This window comes from Nicotiana tabacum, chromosome 18 (assembly GCF_000715075.1).
Source record: "Nicotiana tabacum cultivar K326 chromosome 18, ASM71507v2, whole genome shotgun sequence".
In the NCBI taxonomy this organism is placed as follows: domain Eukaryota; kingdom Viridiplantae; phylum Streptophyta; class Magnoliopsida; order Solanales; family Solanaceae; genus Nicotiana; species Nicotiana tabacum.
In genome coordinates, this window is record NC_134097.1 from 160,091,682 (window position 1) to 160,113,260 (window position 21,579).

The following is a 21,579-nucleotide window of genomic DNA, read 5'->3' on the forward strand; positions in this document are numbered from 1 at the left end:
TTCACCGATAAGACTCTCTCATTTTATATCCCTCATCTTACGTCGCCTTTCGGTGCCTGTGAAGGTTTTCACCGATAAGACTCTCTCATTTTATTTCTTCATCGAGGAATCGGGGTGTTGTTGATACGACCCTCTCTTTTGGAGATTCCTTTGACCATCAATTCATTCCCAGTCTTACGATCCTCTTCTTTGCTGGGGATCGGTGTATTATTCTCGGCCTTATTTGCCTGATTGGGCATCTCTTGGATATTGATCGGGAGGTCTTTTGGACGTCGATGTTGGTTTTGGTGTGGGGTTAAAGAAAGGCTATCAAAAAATGAAATAATTTGATGGGTGATCTGCTACAACTTTTGGAATCAAACCTTTGTTGGAACTTAAAACATAACCTCTGCCCCAGTTTTCTTGCTTGGGGAATTTTATTTTTTATACTTGTGTTGAGCTACGTGCGTTACGCACACTGTGCCTATTATGCACACTATGTACATTATGCATCCTATATTTACTATGATACACACTATGACAGAGCCGTGAGGCGCCTACGTATCCTCTTTGAGGAATCAGGTCAAACGTAGTTCCCACGGTTTTGTATTTCTTATGATTTTATATTTTTTTTCTCTTTCTTTTCATCTTCCTTTAAAGATTTTTTCTTTTTCTTTTCTTTTCTATTTTTCCTCTTTTTTTCTTTTCCTTTTTTTCCATGTCTTTTCCATTAGTGATTCCAAAAGAGGGGTGTGAAAGAATAACTTAAGGCTCGAAAGGGGAAGCAAGGGTTAAAAGTGTTTGGATAGAAAAAGGAATTGCCTCCGTCATCTCATTATCCAATAAATGCCAAACACAAACAAACGAACCAATAATTGCCATAATTAAAGAAATTACGCATAATATCTCTTGACTGCATCAGAATTGATAGCCATGTCGACACATCTTCCCTCGATATCTGTCAAACACAAAGCATCGTTGGATAATACTCTGGTCACGATATAAGGCCCTTGCTAATTTGGGGCGAATTTGCCTTTTGCCTCGACCTGATGTTGGAGGATCTTCTTCAATACCTGCTGCCCTACTTCAAACTTCCTGGGGCGCACCTTCTTATTATATGTTCTCGCCATTCTCTTCTGATACAGCTGACCATGGCATACCGCTGCCAATCTCTTCTCGTCTATCAAGCTCAACTGTTCCAATCGAGCTTTGACCCATTCATCATCATCAATCTCAGCTTCAGCGACCATCCGGAGGGATGTAATTTCGACTTCCGCTGGTATTATGGCCTCAGTTCCGTACACCAACAAATAAGGAGTTGTACCTATAGAAGTCCGGACAGTAGTGCGGTAACCTAACAAAGCAAAGGGTAATCTCTCGTGCCATTGTCTGGATCCTTCCACCATCTTTCGCAGTATCTTCTTGATGTTCTTATTGGCTGCTTCGACCGCTCCATTCGCCTTGGGACGATATGGGGTGGAATTGCGGTGTGTAATCTTGAATTGTTGGCATACTTCTCTCATCAGGCTGCTATTAAGATTCGCACCGTTATCCGTGATGATTACTTTTGGGATTCCAAATCTGCAGATGATATGGGAGTGAACAAAGTCCACTACTGCCTTTTTGGTTACCGACTTGAAAGTTTTAGCCTCAACCCATTTGGTGAAGTAATCAATGGTCACTAGAATGAACCTATGACCGTTGGATACTGCCGGCTCAATAGGTCCAATGACATCCATGCCCCATGCCACAAATGGCCAGGGTGGTGACATCGTATGTAACCGTTGGCGGAGAATGAATCAGATCTCCATGTATCTGGCACTGATGGCATTTCCTCACGAAAGTGATACAGTCGTGTTCCATGGTGAGCCAATAACACCCTGTTCGAAGGATTTTCCTTGACAATACATATCCTCTCATGTGTGGCCCACAAACTCCAGCATGTACCTCTGCCATAACCATCGTGGCTTGACCGACATCTATACATCTCAACAATCCCAAATCCGGGGTTCTTTTGTACAACACTCCTCCACTGAGGAAGAAACCATTCGACAAATGCCGAAGGGCTCTTTTTTGGTCTCCAGTGGCCTGTTCTGGATATATCCCCATTCTGAGGTATTCCTTGATATCATGAAACCAGGGATCGCCATCTGGTTCCTCTTCTACAGCGTTGCAATAAGCGTGTTGATCACGGACTTGGATGTGCCGAGGATCAACATAAATTTTGTCAGGGTGGTGCAGCATTGATGCTAAGGTGGCCAAGGCATCCGCAACCTCATTGTGAACTCTCGGGATATGTTTGAACTTCACCGATCAAAATCGCTTGCTCAGATCATGCAAGCATTATCGGTATGGTATGAGCTTTAGATCTCGTGTTTCCCATTCACCCTGAATTTGATGTACCAAGAGGTCCGAGTCTCCCAAGACCAAGACGTCTTGGACATCCATGTCCGCAGCTAAGCGCAGACCCAAAATGCAAGCTTCATACTCGGCCATATTATTGGTGCAATAAAAGCGTAGTTGAGCCGTAACAGGATAATGGCGTCCTGTTTCAGAAATGAGTACTGCTCCTATTCCAACCCCTTTTACGTTTGTGGCTCCATCGAAGAAAAGCTTCCAACCCGGTTCCTCAGTTAATTCCATCTCATTTGTATGCATTACCTCCTCGTCGGGAAAGTACGTTCTTAAGGGCTCGTACTTTTCATCAACGGGATTCTCTGCCAAATGATCGGCCAGCGCCTGGGCTTTCATGGCTGTCCTCGTCACATAGACGATATCAAACTCTGTGAGCAGAATTTGCCATTTTGCTAACCTTCCCGTGGGCATAGGCTTCTGAAAGATATACTTCAATGGGTCCAAACGGGATATGAGATAAGTAGTATATGAAGACAGGTAGTGCTTCAACTTCTGAGCTATCCAAGTTAGGGCGCAACATGTTTTCTCGAGTTGAGTGTACTTGACCTCATGTACTGTGAATTTCTTGCTAAGATAGTAGATGGCCTGCTCCTTCCTTCCTGTGACGTCATGTTGTCCCAGCACACAACCAAATGAATTTTCCAGGACCGTTAGATAAAGAATTAAGGGCTTCCCTGGCTTAGGCGGGACCAATACGGGTGGATTAGACAGATACCCTTTGATTTGGTCGAAGGCCTCCTGACACTCTGCCGTCCAACCTACCGCAGCATCCTTTCTCAGCAACCGAAATATGGGCTCACAAGTTGCTTTGAGTTGAGCGATGAACCTGCTGATGTAATTGAGTCTACCCAGCAAACTCATTACCTCTGTTTTGTTCCTTGGAGGTGGCAAATCTCGGATGGATTCAATTTTGGATGGGTCTAACTCAATCCCCCGTCGACTGATGATGAATCCTAGCAGTTTTCCTGATGGAACCCCGAATGCGCATTTGGCCGGGTTGAGCTTGATATCATACCTTCGGAGTCTTTGGAAAAATCTCCTTAGGTCTGCCACATGGTCCTCCTGACGCCAAGACTTTATGATCACATCATCGACATATACCTCGATTTCTTTGTGTATCATGTCATGAAACACAGCAGTCATTGCTCGCATGTACGTTGCCCCGGCGTTCTTCAATCCGAACGGCATTACCCGATAGCAGTAAGTTCCCCATGGCGTAATAAACGCTGTCTTTTCCGCATCCTCCTCGTCCATTAGGATCTGATGATAACCCGCATAGCAATCTACAAAGGATCCGATCTCGCGCCCAGCGCAATTATCTATCAGGATATGAATGTTGGGTAACGGAAAATTGTCCTTGGGACTTGCTTTGTTGATGTTGCGGTAGTCGATGCACACCCTGATTTTTCCATCCTTCTTTGGGACTGGTACCACATTGGCCAACCACTCGGGATATCGAGTGACCCGAATGACCTTCGCCTGCAACTGCTTAATCACCTCTTCTTTGATCTTTACACTCAGTTCTGTTTTAAATTTCCTTAGTTTTTGCTTGACCGGAGGGTATGCCGGGTCAGTGGGCAGTTTGTGAACCACTAAATTGGTGCTTAATCCAGGCATATTGTCATATGACCATGCAAAAACATCCTTGAATTCCGTGAGGGTTTTGATCAATTTTTCCCTGACATTCGGCTCAATGTGGATGCTAATTTTGGTTTCTTGGACGTTATCAGCGTCTCCTAGATTCACAGCCTCAGTGTCATTTAGGTTGGGTTTGGGTTTTTCCTCAAATTGGCAGAGTTCTCGGTTTATCTCTTCGAAGGCTTCACCTTCGTCACATTCAGATTCATCGTCACAAACGACCTCTTGCATCATTGAGTCAGATTCAGATTGATTTATTAGACTAGGTCGAAGATCCGCTGTGCATGCCATGTCATTAGAACCGGTAAAAAGAGAGCTGTTCAGAAAGAAAAAGAACAAAACAAAAATTAAAATAGGACAAAGAGAGAGAACTTTATTAAACTTGCGGGATGAAAGGGTTCACACTTTTACAAGACAAACGTAAAATTTGGATTACACCCTGGAATAATCCGAACAAAACAAAACATAAATCAAAGCCTACTACCAAGACTCCCCTCGGACAGGAAGAGGAGTAACAATCCAATTGTTGGTTTTGGCCTCAGGCCCCACAAACTGTATCTCTGTTCTGCTGGAACCTTCTCCAACTTCTACCATACTGACATCAACGAATAGCCTCTCAAAACTCTGATTCAGGTCCCCATCCATCCCAATCAACGGTCCTAGGATCTTCGGGACCGGTGACCCCTTGGCACTTGCTTTAACAAAAGACCTTGAGAGACGTGGCACCGGTTTAGGCAGAAACCAGACCCTCTTCTTCATTTTTCGCGCTTGCTTCCTATTTGCTGCGGTTGGTTTGAACCCCAATCCGAAAGTATCCAGATTTTTAGGTAAGGTGACAGGTTGGACAATCCCCTGAAGCTCGATTCCCAGGCCTTTTCCTGGCACAAATCCATTACCCAGCATTTCCGAGACCATCATGACTGTTGCGGCAGCTACCCTAGGGTGCGGGATGATTTCTCCTTCAGAAATTTTGTTGGCCGACCCTGTATCAAAAATCTGGTAGACCCAAGGACCTTTGTCATCAGTGATCTCTATGAAAGGTACAATGGCTCCGCCCGTGGTGCACGTTGTATCCTCGCCGTGTAACACGACCTCTTGTCTTTCCCACGCGAACTTCACCATCTGATGTAGGGTGGAGGGCACCGCTTTGGCTGCATGAATCCATGGTCGTCCCAACAGCAGGTTATAAGATACTGTGGCGTCCAACACCTGGAATTCCATGGTAAACAGGACCGGACCAATGGTCAGTTCATGTACAATATCCCCTACAGTGGCTGTTCCGTTTCCGTCAAACCCTCGGACACAGATACTGTTCTTGTGGATTCTTCTGTGGTCGATCTTTAACTGGTTCAGGGTAGATAGTGGACAAATATTGGCGCTTGAGCCGTTATCCACCAACACTCGAGTTACCACCGAGTCTTCACATTTGACAGCTAGGTATAGAGCTTTATTATGCTCCGTACCTTCCACCGGCAGATCATCATCTGAGAACGTTACCCTGTTCACCTCGAAAATCTTGTTGGCAATGGTTTCCAGGTGGTTTACAGAAATCTCGTTAGGTACATGAGCTTCGTTCAATATCTTCATCAAAGCCCGTCGATGCTCGTCAGAATGGATCAGTAATGACAGCAACGAGATCTGGGCCGGTGTTTTTCTCAGCTGTTCGACCACGGAGTAGTCCTGCACTTTCATCTTCCTCAGGAACTCCTCAGCCTCTTCTTCGGACACAGGTTTCTTGGTTGCAACTGGGTTGGTTCTTCTTAGCTCCACCGGAGCAAAACATCGACCTGATCGAGTCAGCCCTTGCGCTTCACAACTAACTTCTTCCACCTGTTTTCCTTTGTACATCACCACCGCCTTTTCATATTTCCAAGGCACAGCCTTGCTATCAATCATCGGCAGTTGGACTACCGGCTTTATGGTGACCAGTTCTCTATATGCCCCCTTCAACACAACAACAGGTGCGGGCGGAACCCCTGATAATACCAACTTGTTTGGCTCGGGTTTGCTTGTCATGGCGGACGGGCTCTTTCCCAATATCACTACTGGCTTGACGCTTTCTCCCTGTGACTGTACCCTCGTTCCCCAACTAGTTGAGACTTCTTTCGGGGAGGCTTGGATCATCATCACCGTTTGTGAGGGTTTTCTCAATTCTCCTCCCTCATACACCAACTCAATCATGTGAGTCTCGTGGTGCGCTGGCAGTGGGTTTTGGTTGATGTTAGGAGCTTCCGGCGTCTGGACCTCGATCTTATTGGTGTCGATAAGATCCTGTATGGCATGCCTTAACTTCCAACACTTCTCGGTGTCATGCCCGAGCATCCCTGAGCAGTATTCATAACTTATTGATCGATCCAAATTTTGAGGTGGGGGATTTGGTTCTCGAGTCTGGACAGGACTAACCAAACCCAATTGCCTCAGCTTGTGGAACAAAGCGGTGTAGGTTTCTCCCAACTCCGTGAAAGTTCTCTGTTTCCGCAACCTGTCATTCCTAGCATCTGGATTTCCCCGAAAGCCTGCCCCTGAAGGGTTTCTATACGCCCTCGGTGGAGGGTAGGTATTTTGTGGTGGTGCATATATGTTCTGGGGAGCCGGCGCGCGCCATTGCGGGCGAACCGAAGGCTGAGTGTATGCTTGGGCCTGGTGTATGGAACAATGTGGTTCTCAAGGTGGATAGAAATTTTGTGGTGGGTTGTATGGGTAGTTTGACCTGTGAGGTCTGGGTTGGTTGTAGTGTGGCCGGCCAGCCCTGGACCAACTGCCTGCCTCGATCGTGGCAAACTCTTCTTTCTTTCTTCTCAGTGCACCTCCCGTGCCGCTTTGAATAGCCTGGGTTGTGGCCTTGAGTGCCGAATAGTTCAAGATTTTGTCAGACCTCAAACCCTCTTCTATCATGACCCCTATCTTGACCACCTCGTTGAAAGATTTTCCAACTGTTGTCACCAAGTGACCAAAGTAGGTTGGATCCAATGTTTGCAAGAAATAATCCACCATCTCTCCCTCTCTCATGGGAGGATCGACTCTAGCTGCTTGTTCTCTCCAGCGGAACCCGAACTCACGAAAACTTTCCCCGGGTTTCTTCCCAATTCTTAATAATGTGAGACGGTCAGGGACTATCTCGAGATTGTACTGGAAATGACCTGCAAAAGCCTGCGCCAGATCGTCCCAAGTATACCACCTACTAGAATCCTGCCTAGTATACTATTCTAGTGCAGATCCGCTCAGACTTTGGCCGAAATAAGCTATTAGCAACTCATCCTTACCGCCTGCCCCTCTCATTTTGCTACAGAATCCCCGCAAATGTGCTATGGGATCACCGTGCCCTTCATATAGATCAAATTTAGGCATCTTGAACCCAGCCGGGAGTTGGACGTCTGGGAAAGGGCATAGATCTTTGTATGCTACGCTGACCTGGTTGCCCAAGCCGTGCAGGTTCCTGAAAGACTGCTCCAGGCTTTTAAACTTTCTCAATACCTCATCCTGTTCAGGGGCCTTGACCGGCTTCTCAATCTCTGCCGGCACTTCCAAGTGTGGATTGTAAGTCTGTGGCTCGGGAGCATGAAACGTAGGCTCGGGGGGATAGTATTGTGTATCGTGAGCCTGAAACAATGGCTCACTGGTCGTTCTTTGCAAAGGGACTGATGTTGGTCCCACAAAAATGGGAATATTGGGTGTTGGGAGAGGTTGATGGGGTGGTGGAGCTTGGGAATCATGAGGGCTTCTTTCTTGATGATAAAGGGGATTTGGGCGGCTTGTGGAAGGGCCGGAGTGAGGGTATTCTGGCATGTGTCCCAGTGTTTCAGGGCTCTTCTGTGTTTTGGCTATGGCTAGCTGCATTGCATTCATCTCTAGTCCCATCCTTTCAATCTTTTCCATCGCTTCTTTTAACAACTGGCTCATCGGCCTCTCTTCCTCATTACTATTCTCTGAAGTAGTCATGCTTGTTGCTATCGGTCCTTTGGATCTGGTTTGATAGGAGTGTGTTGCCAGAGTTCTTTAACAACTAACTTGTCTGAATCAGACAACAACAAACTTTGTTAGCGTTAGAGTTTAACAGATTTGATCATAACACATAGAGGATGCAATGCTCCTAGGCAGTTAACCGTTTCTACATGCTTTGCTTCAAACAACATGCGTCATCCCGGCTTGTTCATTTGCCCCCCTTTTTATTTATTTTTGTATTTTCTTTTCTTTCTTTATTAAAAGCGGTCGAATCTTATGGGGATTGCCTACGTATCACGTCCCCGCGCGAATCAGACCAGGCGTAGTTCTGCCATGAGGCTAACATTTTCATTCATTTATAAAAAGATGAACAGACATTACATTTGAAAACTTTGTAAGAAAATGTCTTGAAATACACTCATTTAAATCGAAATAAAAAGATACAATTTTTAACATCTCACAACGTGCCCCACTTTCCACTTGTGTTGTAAATTATTAGATCATTTGCTCAAGGCGGGGCTTGACCTGGATGACCTTCCAACGTACGATACATCCTTTCCAATTCCATCGCTAGATGATGGGCAAAAGTGGGTGCATGCTCTGTAAACCTTTCATAATCCATTCCTTGGCAGTTTACATAACTTTGGGAGGTGTAGACCGCCAGGTCGTGGATCTGTGCCCTGAAATCTTGGAGATGTTGGCCTTGATTCTGCAGTTGCTGCTGGCGAGTGGTGGCTATATCTCTGATATGGTCTTCATAATCTAGGGCTGACTCTAATAGAGCTCGGAGTCTGGCCTGCTCTAATCTCGCTTGCGCTCTTTCTCTGTCAATGTCTGCTTGTTGATGCTCTCTGTTGTACCTTCTTGCCTCTTCTAGTTGTGCATGGAGTTGGTCTTCTGATCGTACCCAATGGTCTTTTTCCTTCTTGAATTGTGCCCTGTCTTTCTCGGATTGCCTATCTTGGCGTTCCTTATCAGATCTGGCTTCTTCGTTTAATTGTTGGATCCTTTCTTTTGCTTTGCTCAACGCCCTTTCATTTGCAGCAAGAACGGAATCATAATCTTGCATTCTTTCAAAAAGATTGGCGATGGTTTTTTGATCCTTCCAATTCCTCATTGGCGTTTCAGAAGCCTTTTTCATTCTCAGAAAACGAGCATGAAGACTTTCATTCTCACAGGCTAGACTCTTCTTCTCGCCTTCAGCTTCTTGTGCTTGCAAATCTTTCTCTAGACTGAGGTTCCTTAGATTTTCCTTTAGGGCATGGATAGTTGCTTTGTACCCCTTTTCTTTTTCTCCCCAGATCAACCGTTCTTGGATTTTATCGTTGAAGTTTTGAATATGGGGTCTTTTGGTTGGCCTTCTTAGCTCAGGTTCTGGTACATCATCCACGCGAGACCGTTTCTCGAACCACCTTTCATATCCAGGATATATCTCACCCTTTGTAGTGTCTGGGACTTGAGTATCACTTTTCAAGTATCGACATCCATTCCACATCTGCTAAAGTAGAGCCTCAGGAATAGTGGCTTCTGGGTGTAATTCGATTTCTTGCGTACTCAAATCTTCATCATCAGGAACTACTTGATATCTCCCTAGTTGTCTTAGGACTCTCAATGGCGCATACGGCTGGATACTTCTCAATCCCAATAGTAGCAGATAATTATTTGAGGTTGACATGTATATCACTTCCCTCATCGGGAGCCATCCCAAAGTCCATTCAATTTGATTTGCCGTTAAAGCCCTTAGATGAGATACCCATGCTTCTATCCCTTATGGAACCTGATAATTTTTTACTCTTTCCTCATAACCCTCAATGCAATTATCGTTGCTTGGCCCATACTGTAGGATCTTGGGCTGTTGTTGGAGGTGTTCCATCACCCACATTTGCAACAAAATTTTGCATCCTTCGAAGACTTTCGCTCCTGCTTTACATAAAGTCAAAGCCCGATAAATGTCTGAGAGAATGATGGGGACAAGGGTATGGTTTTCTTTGGTGGTGAGGATTTGTACAACTTTTGCGGTGCGAATATCGATTGTTCGCTCTTTGTTTGGGAAGACCATGATTCCTAGAAAAGCCACCATGAAGGCGAAGCGACGGTGAACCTGCCATGCGTCTTTGTCTTGCTTGTTAGTAAGGCCTTTCTCATGAATTTCGAACCCATCTGACTTTCCGAACCTTGAATACAAAAAGTTGAAAGAACAACATCCATTGATGATATTGCTTTTCCTGATTTGACTGCTGATGTTCAGAAGACCGAAGAATCGATGTACCGAGGGAGCCTTTGTGAATATCAAGCTTTGATTCCTTAAACTTCCGTCAAAACCAACATATCCAGCTATCTCCTCTAATGTAGGAGTGAGCTCGAAGTCAGAGAAACGAAAGACATTGTGAACAGGGTCCCAAAAAGTTACTAATGCCGCAATCAGATCATCACGGGGTTTAACTTTCATAATATCCGGGAGATTTCCCAAATGCTTGATGACCCACTTTTGACCATCTTCGCCTAATTCACACCACCACATTTGAAGCTGGAATAGAAACTCTTCTGTATTTGTGGATGAGGGGTTTTGTGTGGTGCTCATTTTGTATCTGAAATTTAATTTAATAAAGTCAAGACTCATTTTGAAAATATACTCTAACCATTTTCAGTTAAAACTATTTTCAAGATTTAAAACTATTTTGGGAATTTTTCAAACTATTTTTCAAGATTAAATACATTTCAAGATTAAATACCTTTATTTCAAGATTTGAAACTATATTTTCTTTTATTTATTTATTTATTTTACTTTTTTTTTTTTTAAAAATAAATAAATGAAAAACCCATTTTATTCCTCAGTTCTCACCATGGTTTCATTTAAGCCGGTCAACAAGCATGTTAGAGGCAAATGAATGCACAGGTAGCAAGTAGGATGCATCAGGATGGTCTTTTTATTTCGGGTTTGCCTGTCCTAGACAGACCCAACCCCTGTGTTGAGTCTCCAAGGCCAGATGTACATGATGCAAATAGACGTTTCTACTAGGGATCCAGTACATGGCTGAGTTATTCTAGGTAAAAGCCTGAGGCATATTGTTCTAAACCTGACTTGCTCAAACGGACAGTTTGAGCCGAAGCGGGGGCAACGTACCGGGAGCACGAAAGTCTACCCGGCCTAGTTACTTGTCCCAACTTCGTCTTATTTGGTATGACTTCTAACAGAAAGGTGGGTCACGCGCACGTGTACACCATAAATTTAGAAGACTCAGAAAGAAGAAGGGTTTCGCAGCATTTTTATATACACAATTCAGATAATATTAAAGCGGTAAAAGCATCATTTAGCACATTAAGCATATATCATGTAAAAATCAGATAAAAAATAAAGCCAGCTATAACAGTTATTTTAAGCTCGAATTCTTGAACCCTGAACCAGTGGTTCTGGGTACAAAAGTCCCCAGCAGAGTCGCCAGAGCTGTCACACCTCCTTTTTACGCACCCTAAGGGTACAAGGGAGTTTTTCCAATTAAAGGACAATCGAAACGGGATTCGTTTATTTATTTCAGAGTCGCCACTTGGGAGATTTAGGGTGTCCCAAGTCACCAATTTTAATCCCGAATCGAGGAAAAGAATGACTCCATATTACAGTCTGCGTACCAGAAATCCGGATAAGGAATTCTGTTAACCTGGGAGAAGGTGTTAGGCATTCCCGAGTTCCGTGGTTCTAGCACGGTCGCTCAACTATTATATTCGGCTTGATTATCTGATTTTATACAAATACGAACTTATGTGCAAATTTTATCCTTTAACTGCTTTATTATTATTGTTTTAAAAGAAAATGTGAACATTGCTTAAAACACGTCCTTGAACTGCATCACATGAAATGCACCCGCAATCCGGAACATGTTTTATTTGATGTTTTGGGATTTGGATTCGGGTCGCATGAAATGCACACCCAGGCTTAAGAAGGTAAAGTATTAAACACGTGCCTAAAGAGACTATCGCGCTATTATTTTGGGAAGACCGTGGAATTCGCTGAACGGTCCTTCCGAATTCTAATTAAACCATACATTTTGTGAGGGCCCCGTAACTTTATACATTTTTGTTTGTCGAGGCTCGTCCCATTCTTATTTTTAAAAGGATATCCTATAGCAACTACGTTTCTTGTCGCGTTTGTCTCTACTAATTGAAAACAGTGGATAGCCCTAGTTAATTACATGCTTGCAAGTTATCTATAACAGAATTCCGAGTGCTTGCGCAAAATCAGAAGCACGGCCACGTACACAGTCAGCCGAGCAAAAATTAAGGGCCCAAATCCAGCCCATGCGTGATGGGCCAGACTTGGGCCATTGTTTGTTCGATGCGGGCCTGCTTGGTCTGTTTCGACCTGGGCTCGACCTTTGTGAGGTTGAGATTGCAAGCTCTGTGTTCTTTGTCTTAAAACATGGTTTAACAGTTATATAAGGCAATTTATCAGAAGGGAAAGAACTTAACTAGTAGTGTACGATTTTCATGCTTGGCATACATTACCGAATTATACTACACCATTAAACTAAATCTAAGATACAACCTACTGCATTGGGCATACTTTTATCACCAACCTATATACACAGTCCAACATTCAACTACCATACATTGACATTTATTAGGCATGAGGACTATCTCCAGTATCCAAAACAAGAATGTAAACTATTATACATTAGATGAGGCCTAACATAATAGTCTATGTATATATAAGCATCTGCAGATCTTCTCTTTTACATTCATGCTCAAACCTTTCAAGTTACAGTGGTAGTATATTTGTGTACCTGGTATAGAGGAGCAAAAGAATAAGAAAGATGATCAGCTGAGTGGTACACATCAAGCACAGCAGCAACAAATAAATAGCACAACACAGCGACAACCAAACAGCCACAAAGATGAAGTTCACACGTTGGTCGAACAACAGACTAATACTCCCAGGAAAATAGGATAGGAAACAAAACCAGTCGAGAAAGGAAACATAATATTTTTGGGCTATAGCCACAGAAGTTCAATAACCACCAAGGCTCAGCAAATAACCAGCACAGTTTCGACAATAAAAAAAAACTCAAGCCAACAGTACACAGAAAGCTCAGTGTAGTAACAATCACAGCAGAAGAACACAGACTTCTCTTAATGGAACAAATAACAATCCCAGTTAGGATAACCAACTTGGTTTCTTTGTACAATTTTTGGACAGTGTTCAGTTACAGTATTTCTGGAAATTTCCTTCTGTTTTTTTTCCAGTTTTCTTCAACTCACAAGACCTCTCCTCAAGACTAAAATTTCCAGCCCCTTTTAAGTTCTGAAATAGCCTATTTATAAGCCAAACAACCAGTGCAGTCAAGCTGCCTGGATTCTCCCACTTGCAGACTGCCCATACCTATTAAATCCCATGCCTAAGCATCTTTTTGATGCCTGCCATTTGTTCCCCACGCCTGGCTTATTCCTTTTGTTCAAGAGTTATGGGTTCATTTAAGTATTCATTTTAAACCCCATACTCTTATGTCTTGTTCCCCATTTGCATTAGTTTAATCCTAATTTAGTACTCTACTTGTCAGCTCATTTAAACTAAGCTTTTTCTGTTCTTTTCAAACCCCAGACTACCCCTGTTAAACCCTGATTATTACTGCCCTAAACCCCTTGCAGCATCAGGGCATTTTGAACTTCTGAAAGTTCAATTCAAGACTGCCCTAGCCTGATTCTTTTAATTTGCTTACAATGCAGTTATAAGCTAGTAGTCACAGCAAATGTCAAGCATCCAATTAACAATCAACAGGTTCATTCACTTACGTGAAGTTGTACGAATTAGAATATTTGAACATTTAGTCGTAGGAAGTTAATCGACGATATTTATCAAGTCGACTATACTAATTATAACAGGTAAGAATCAGTCGTTCGTATAAACAAATATATACAGGGACCTAAAGGGCTTCGGACAACTTTGGTCAATCACTGGGAACCTATATAAATTATTTATGCGACGACTATCCTAATCGGACATGTTTATCACAGGATATGTTCAAATCATACACAGAAAACAATCGACCAAATAAAAAGGTCTTTGACAGAGATGGAAGAAATTAAGAAAACTATCAGACAGTAACAAACAGTCCCAACAAGGCATGCTAACAACTCAATCAAAACTAAAACAAAGAAAAGAGAAAACTTACTGAAAAATTTTAAACCAAACTGACCCAAATCTGACTCAACTTTGACCCTTTGAGGCCGAACAAACTTTAATCAGGGTGTTCTCACATGAGAACACCTTGATTAACGTCTATTAGACCTCAAACCCCCGTTAAGGCTAGTCGGATTCCCCAGGTTCATGTGTTCTAGGGTCTGGATTTTCAGATCTGGTTTTTTAGAAGTTGTGGGTAGATTCGGACCAAACCAAGCTTGGTTTGGTCATAAGGGAGGTCATGGGAGTGCCTGGTATGAAGATGGTGAGGTTTGGTATAGATCGAGTTTTGTCTCGAATCTTCAAATCCAGATTCGAGACGATGGGAGGTGATTCGAGGCTAATGGATAGCAGATCCATGTTCAGGACAATGAGGTGATCCTAGGGTGTTCAGGAGGTGGTCATCGGCGTTCATGCCGCCGGTGTTCTGGTGAAAGGGATATCAGTGCGGCTGCTAGGGTTTGGGGGTTCAAGGATTGGGGAAGGAAACGAGTGAAGGGGGGGGGTTCGGATAGGGGGCGTGGGGTGTGAGGGAAGGTTTATATACGGCGTAGAGGATTGGATCCAGGCCGTTAGATCATCTGATCTCAACGACTGGGATCTGATGGTAAGGGGTGAGACGAGGTCGTTTGGCATTAAAACGGGGTCGTTTGGGTTTAAGTGATGGGTTGGGTTGGACCGGCTAAACAGGTCGGGTTACGGGTGCTAAGGTGGACCGTTGGATTAGTGTGGTTGAACGGCTCAGATCAGACGCCTTATGCGGCGTCGTTTTGGGAGGTGCCTGGGCAGGCCTGGTTTGGACCGGGTCCTTGGACGTGGTTTTGGGCCTATTTTGTTTCATTTCTTGGGCCCAAATCAATTTTTATCACTTTTCTTTGTTTTCTAATTTTAAAACAAAAAACAAAAAATAACAAATAAATAATAAAACGAATGAAATTAAAACAAACAACAATGTAACACTTCAACACCATTATCACGCCAAATTAAAATGTTTAAGCAAGTTAAATCACAGCCTAGAACGGACGATGCACATATATTTTTGAATTTTCTTTTAACGACCGAATTACGGTTTGATTACCAGGACAGACATACTTTGTATTTTGATTGATAAGATCAAATGAAACATGGACCGACCCACAAATGACTGACATCACATGCCACGAAAAATCGAAAAATTGTACAGCGGAGTCATTTGTCACTATTTTTGTTTTCTTTTGGAGCGATTGTCCGTGAAGCAAAAATCACGTGCTTACAAGCACAAGAAGACCTCCGAGCTTCTTCTGATAAGGTTTGTGCCTTGGAAAGTTCCCATGCCTCTCTTCAAGCTTCACACTTCTGCCTTGGCTGGAAATGAGAAATTAAAGAATGAAATTGCTAACTGGGAAAGGGATTATGAAATCTTTGAGGATAAATCTGTCATTGAAGTGAGTTGAGCGTTTTTGAATTCTTGCCGTGATACCCTAGTTGAAGCTAGCCAAAAGACTTTTAACTTGGAATCTGAGTTAGCCAAAATCAATGAAACTATTGAGAAGGCTCAACAAACTCAAGATTTTCCTTCTCCCGTGGCTGAAGCTTCCGTGAATGTTGAAGTTGATACGGGTATCCCAACTCCTTCAAGCCCAGTTGAGCCCGCTGCTGTTGATGCACCAACTTCAGTTCCTACATCTTCTTAGTGATAAGTTTAAGTCATTTGAATTTCTTTGTGTTGTTTGTTTTTTTCTTTTATTTTTGAAAACATTGTGATTAAAACCTTGGTCTCATTTAAGGGTTTGTTTTGGAAATTCAAGTCCCCGGACCTTTCACGGGGCAATTTGTATAAATAGTTCGCAGTTTATGACTAAGGTCGTACTTAGTCTTAAGCTTTTTAATATTAAGAAGTTTTCTCGTTACTATCTTGAACTTCCGTTTAGTTTATTCTTGTCTTTATTTCTAAGGACTTATAGAATAATTGCATTTTTATTCTTTAAAAATGCTTCTATTAACTTCATGAATATTAATCATGAATTTATAAAAGAGGGCCTTTTTATATTCGACACTCAATGAAGAAGACGTCTCAACTTCATAATGGTTTTTAATATACGATAAAAGAAATAGGAATACACATGTTTCTTTGAAATAACTTTGACAAGTTTTTATTTGAATTTTGTCTAGTTTTGAATAACACTTTACACGTATTTAAATTACATCTATAAATTTCTCGTAACTTTTTTTTTCTTGTAACAGATTTAAAAAAAATAAACACGAGGTTTTTATCTATAACCCGTTTTAGTACATAGCTTTACCCTAACTATGGTAAGGTAATAAACACGAGGTTGTTATCTATAACCCGTTTCAGTACATAGCCTTTACCCTAACTATGGTAAGGTTTTTCTTTGGCCTTAGCTCGTGACTTTGCTCTGTATTTCATTCAATGAGTGAACTTTTCAGGGCTTGATCTTTTTTGCCTTCTTTATACACATGCTTGTGTATATTATGTAGTCCACCAAGTGTTTGAGCGTTGAAGTATGAAGCCTCGAACACTTGGTCGTTCCTCTCATTTGGTCCTTTCTGTAAAGGAAAAACATACGGGACTCGGAGGTACGATTATAGATGAAGACTGCTTAACCCGTTTGAATTTCTATCATAATAATTGTAACCCTAGGCCAGGAAGTTTAATTTATTCCACGTGCCTTGCAGGTCGTGACTCATTATTTAGTCCGGGTTAGCGTTTTTCCTATCATCTAAAATCGTTAGTAAAATTTTAACAATTCAAAAATTAAATTTCATAACATGGATACCTGACCGTGGGTATTCTTCAAATATAATATCTCTTTAGATGAACAACATTCCAATGTGACGAAAGTATCTTGCCATCCATTGTTTCCAGCTCGTATGCTCCTTTACCTGCAATATCATGAATTCTATAGGGTCCTTCCCATGTTGGACTTAATTTCCCCGAGTTAGCTGCCTTCGTAGATTGAAAAACCTTTTTGAGCACGAAGTCCCCAATTTTGAAGAATCTAAGGCATGCTTTTAGGTTGTAGTATCGTTCTATGACCTGTTTCTGTGCTGCCATTCTTATTAGTGCAGCTTCTCTTCTTCCTTCAAGTAAATCAAGATTTACACACATTTCCTCGTCATTAGATTCTTCTGTCGCCTGTGTGAATCGTGTACTCGGCTCTTCTATCTCAACTGGAATTAAAGCTTCAGCTCCGTAAACCAATGAAAATGGTGTTTCTCCTGTACTTGTTTTTGCTATTGTACAATATGCTCATAAAACACCAGGTAACACTTCTGACCAATTACCTTTGAATTCCTCTAAAATGCTTCTTTAAATTATTGAGAATGACTTTGTTTGTTGACTCAGCTTGCCTATTACCCACCGGATGATAAGGTGTAGATGTAATCCTTTTAATCTGCCAACTTTGAAAGAATTCTGTGATTTGATTGCCTATAAACTGAGGATCATTATCACACACGATCTCCTTTGGCACATCGAATCGGCATAGGATATTCCGCCAAATGAAATCTCTAACTCCGTTTTCTCGCACCTGTTTAAATGCTGCTGCCTCTACCCATTTAGTAAAATAATCAGTGAGTACGCGCAAAAATTTTACCTGTCCTTTTGCTTGAGGTAGTGGACCCACGATATCCATGCCCCACTTCATAAATGGCCATGGTGCAATGACCTGATGTACTAACTCCACAGGCCTATGCATATTATTACCGTACCTTTGGCATTTATCACATTTAGCCACAAAACTTTCCGCTTCTTCTTCCATTTTGGGCCAATAATAACCTGCCCTAATTAAGGTTCTTACCAATGACCTTCCTCCTGCGTGATTCCCACAATGCCCCTCGTGTATTTCTCTCATTACATATTCCATCTGAGAAGGTCCGAGGCATCTTGCTAAGGGACCACCGAACATTTTTCTATAAAGATTGTCTTGCTTTAAGCAATACGGAGCAGCCTTTTTTTGAAGCGCATGAACTTTTTTCTTATCTTCAGGGACGGTACCATACTGCAAAAAAGCAACAATCTCGTTCTTCCAATCCCAAGTTAAGTTATTAAAATTTAGCTCATTCTTATCGAGGTCGAGAACTGAATTAAACAAATGAATAACTAAAGTATTTTCATTGCTTGCCATGTCTGCCGCAGATGCAAGATTAGCTAGGGCGTCAGCTTCAACATTTTCATCCCTTGGTATTAGTGTTACTTTCCAGGTTTGAAATTGCTTTATCACATCCCGTGCCTTCGCTAAGTATTGCTGCATCCTTGCTTCCCTATCCGTATAAGTCCCCAGCATTTGATTAACTACGAGTTGTGAATCGCTTTGATTATAATCTGATTTATGCCGAGTTCTCGTGCTAGTTCTAAACCTGCAATCACAGCTTCATACTCTGCCTCATTGTTAGTTATAGAATGAGATTTTATGGCTTGTCGAATGGTTTCACCCGTAGGTGGTACCAAAACAATCCCTAAACCAGCATCATTTACGTCAGATGAACTATCAGTAAACAAGGTCCAAGTCCCTAGGTTAGCTCCGTTGAACACCTGCAACTCTTTTTCTGCTTCTAATTGCATCCCTTGGCTAAAATCAGTGACGAAATCAGCTAACACTTGAGATTTTATAGCAGTTCTAGGTTGGTAGGTGATATCATATTCACTTAATTCTATAGCCCACTTAGCTAACCTACCTAACAATTCATGCTTATGCAATATACTGCGTAATGGATAAGCAGTTACTACAGCAATAGTATAACATTGAAAATAAGGCCTTAATTTTCTAGATGCCATGATTAATGCAAGTGCAAGATTTTCCAACTGAGGGTACCGTGTCTCCGCATCTAACAAAGATTTGCTAACATAATAGATTGGATATTGTTTACCTTGGTCCTCACGGACTAAAACATCACTTACCGCTACTTCTGAAATAGCAAGTTAGATGAGCAGTCTTTACCTGGCCTTTGGTTTTGCGAGCAATGGTGGATTTGATAAATATGTCTTCAAATTTTTGAGTGTCTGCTGTCATTCCTAGTTCAATTCAAAGTGATCTTGCTTTTTAAGAGCTGAAAAGAATTTAAAGCACTTTTCTGATGATTTAGAAATGAATCTTCCCAAGGCTGCAATTCTTCCTGTCAACCTCTGCACTTCTTTTTTGCTTGAAAGCATATCAAGAATTTCTTCAATGACCTTAATCTGTGCGGGATTCACTTTAATACCACATTTAGAAACAAGAAAACCCAAAAACTTACTTGACGCAACACTAAATGCACATTTCTCCGAATTTAATTTCATATTAAATTTGCGTAAAATCTGAAATGTATCAGACAAGTGTGATATATGATCTTTCAAATGCTTAGTTTTAACGAGCATATCGTCTATATAAACCTCCATGGTTTTTCTCAGATGTTCTTGAAACATTTTAGTAACCAGCCTTTGATATGTTGCACCAACATTTTTGAGACCAAAAGGCATTACTTTATAACAGTAAGTCCCCCTGTCTGTTATGAATGAAGTTTTTTTCCTCATCTACCAGATCCATTTTGATCTGATTGTACCCTGAGTATGCATCTAAAAAACTTAATAGTTTATGCCCTACAGTAGCATCAATTTGCTGATCTATATGTGGTAGTAGAAAAGAATCTTTAGGACAAGCTTTATTAAGGTCTTTGTAATCCACACAAACTTGCCACTTGCCATTCTTCTTTGGAAATATGACAGTATTGGCTAACCAATTAGGATACTTTACCTCGCGGATGGATCCAATCTTTAGCAATTTTTGAACCTCTTCTTGAATCACTTGATTCTTGAAAGTTCCTTGCTTTCTTTTCTTTTGTTTGACAGGAGGGTATGTTGGGTCTTCATTCAATTTGTGAGTCATTACCTCCGGTGGTATTCCTGTCATGTCAGAGTAGGACCAAACAAAATAGTCCACGTTAGTTTTCAAAAATTTAATTAACTTACCTCTCATGCCTTGGCTTAGATTAGCCCCTACATAGACTTTCTTATCAGGCCATTGTTCAAATAACATTACAGCCTCCAGTTCTTCAATTGTTGTTTTGATATTTTCGTTTTCTTCTGGTTCTTGAATGGTATCAAGCCTTGAATCCACATCTGTCGGCCCTTGTTCAGTTGAGGTTTATGCTATGGTGCCCTCAACTATCTTCTGTGATTGCTATTTTTCTTCTTTTTTCTATACTTGAATCTACTACAGAATTTATGCTCCTGGATGTAAGTTGATCCCCGCGGATTTGACATATTCCCCATGGTGATGGAAATTTAATAACTTGATGCAAGTTTGAAGGAACGACATCCATTTCATGGATCCATGGTCTCCTAGGGATCATATTGTAAGCCATCTCCATATCTACTACTTGAAACTTTGTATCTTTGACAACTCCTTCTGCGAATGTGGTGAGTGTTACCTCTCCTTTCGTCACAACACTAGAATTGTCAAATCCAGATAAAGTATGCGCCTTTGGTATTAATTTATCCTCAGCTTGCATCTCACGTAATACTCTTAGCAAAATAATGTTCACGGAACTACCTGGATCAATCAAAACTCGTTTCACATTAGTATCATATACAATTAATGATATTACCAGGGCATCGTTATGAGGAGATAATACGCCATCCGCATCAGTATCATCAAATATAATGTTGTCTTCCTCTAATACATGCCGCACCCATTTCCCTTGGGTAATCGTTAATTTGGAAATTTTAGTAGCTGCAGTGTACGTTACGCCATTGATGTCTTCACCCCCGCTTATAACGTTGACGGTCCTTTTTGGAGAAGGTGGTTTAGGGGGTTCTTTCCTATTCTTCATGTAAGCTTGCTTACCTTTCTCACTTAATAACTCGGTGAAATACCCTTGTTTTAATAAATGATCAACTTCACTTTGTAAAAATCTATAGTCTGCTATTTTATGCCCGTGATCATTATGAAACTCGCACCAATGATCAAAGTTGCACCTGTTTGGATTCGATCTCATCTCTTTTGGCCACCGTACCTTGTCACCCATGCTTCTCAAAACAGCTACGAGCTCGGAAGTGCTCACATTGAAGTTGTAACCGCCAAATCTCGCCTTCAAATTTCTATCATCATCTCGTGACTCATGGGTGTTTCGGTCATTCTTAAATCTTAATGAAGAGCCTGACTCTCTATTCCTTGATCTGTGATCATACCTTTGATTATCTTGTTTTGACCGTAAATCTTTTCCCTTAGGTCCCATGTATGACTCGTACCTGTTTTTATCGGACCTTTTTTCGATTTCCGATCGTCTCGAACTTACTTTTTTGTCTTTTTGGAGTCGTGGAACAGTATATTCTTCTATCCTTAGCTTCGTGCTATACCTGTTGTAAACGTCATTCCATGTTGTAGCTGGGAATTCACGAAGACTTTCCTTGAGTCGCCTCGTAGCTTCTGAACTCTTTTCATTCAAATTACTTA